Source organism: Crocuta crocuta, unplaced genomic scaffold (assembly GCF_008692635.1).
Source record: "Crocuta crocuta isolate KB4526 unplaced genomic scaffold, BGI_CrCroc_1.0 scaffold30, whole genome shotgun sequence".
Taxonomy (NCBI): domain Eukaryota; kingdom Metazoa; phylum Chordata; class Mammalia; order Carnivora; family Hyaenidae; genus Crocuta; species Crocuta crocuta.
In genome coordinates, this window is record NW_027528345.1 from 12254056 (window position 1) to 12255744 (window position 1689).

Sequence of the window (1689 nt, forward strand, 5' to 3'; positions counted from 1 at the left end):
GGGCTGAGCCGGGCTGGGGGTACAGGTGGAGGAGACTGGAGAGTCAGGCCTCAGAGACTGAGGGGTCTGAGAGGTCCAGCCTGGACAGAAAGTCTCCAAGAGGGTAGTGGGTGGGGAGAAAACAGAATAATGGGGTTCAGGCCTGGGGATGCTGGTACAGCTGAAGAAGCCAGCTGCTGAGTGAGATAGTTATGATTGGTGCTGTAGCGTGAGAGCAGACACTCCAGGGATGGAGGGGTTTGGGGTCTAGAGCGTGGCCATGGACAGACAAGAGGAAAAGGTTGGATGTGAACATCGCTGGAATCGAGGAGTTAAGGGATGGTCTGGCTGAGATGCTGGGTGGGCTATATGCCTGGAGAGTGGGGGTGCCAGGCTGGAGAGGAGCCCCGGGAGCTACGTGGCAGGGTCCCTGGTGGGTGTGAGGGAGCAGCCAGGAGGTCAGGAGCTGACTGTGGGGCCAGCAGGGATGAGCCACAGTTTTTTGGCTTTTAAAAAAACTGCAGGGATCTGTGCAACCAATATATAAAGGCAAAAACTCAATCAGCATAGAAAGGATTTTTTTCAGCAAATAGCACCCTTTGAAAGTATGTAACTTAATCCACCTAATCTCTTCCCACTAATGTTGCCTGTTTCTCGCTGATGGAAACCGAGGGCAGCAGAGACCATGTGTGTGCACCTTGGTGAGAGCATCTGTAGGATAAATTCCTGGCGGTGGGTGTACTTGGTCAAGGACAAGTGTACTCATTTTATTTGTTTTGTTGATTGAGGGGAGGGCAAAGGACTTTAACTTTGAGAGCTCTGCCAACTCACCTCCAAGCAGTGATCCCATGAACAAGAGACAAAGCCCACACGTTTGTCGTCACCATTACCAAGCTTTGTAGTCTGACAATCTGATGGGACATATGGCTTTCCGTATGTGATCCTTATTGCATTTCTTTAATTTGAGTGAGGTTGAGCATTTTGTTTTTCATGTCTGCTGTTTGGTTTTCTTTCTTTTTCTTTTTTTGTGGGTAATCTAGTGGTTCAACTGCCAGAGTTCAGATCCTGGATTTTTCACATCTTAGCTGTGTGACCTTGAGCCATTTTCTTAAACTCATTGCGCCTCTGTCCCCTCTCTTAAAATGGGGACGATGACGCTGGGATGAGAAGCTGTTGTGAGAACTTCACGGGTGAACAGATGCCATGTGCTTAGGACAGCGCCAGGCACCTGTAGAGTAAGTACTCTGCGCACTGCCAGCTCATATTATCTGTGTCTGTTACCCGCTTTCCTGCTGGGTTGCCTTTTTCTTTTTCTTTTTCTTTTTTTTTTTTTGACAGCATCACATATTCAGGGAAGTAGCCTGTTGGTTGTCATTTATGTTGCTTTGTTGCCTTTCACTATTTAACTTAAAAAAAAAGTATTACGTTCAGTGCAGAAATGCTTCATGGTGTTTTTTTTTGTTTGTTTTTTTTTTTTTTGCTATGATTGCAAACATTTGCATTCCAAGCTAATGACAACCAATCATGCTTTTTTTCTTTGTTAGGAACAAGAGGCTGTGTTTTCAGGGGATGGACGGTGAGGAATGGCTCTGAAAGTGCAGGGAGGAGGCAAAAGAGTGTCTCCATCGCCTCTACGGAGAGGAGAGGAGCAGCCCATTCCTCCCGGGGCTGGGGGGGGGGCTGCAGGACCACAGTGTCCCCCTCAGGTTT

The 1689-nt window shown here is 47.8% G+C and overlaps 1 protein-coding gene across 1 annotated transcript in view; it reads left to right on the top strand.

Moving 5' to 3' along the window:
• Positions 1-1045: 1045 nt before the first annotated feature.
• The window catches only part of KRT7 (keratin 7), a 17996-nt gene continuing 17352 nt past the window's right edge, over positions 1046-1689 (top strand). Inside the window, exon 1 of the mRNA XM_077753441.1 lies at positions 1046-1214. The gene's annotated coding sequence lies outside the window, so the exon portion shown is untranslated. The remainder of the gene's footprint in view (positions 1215-1689) is intronic.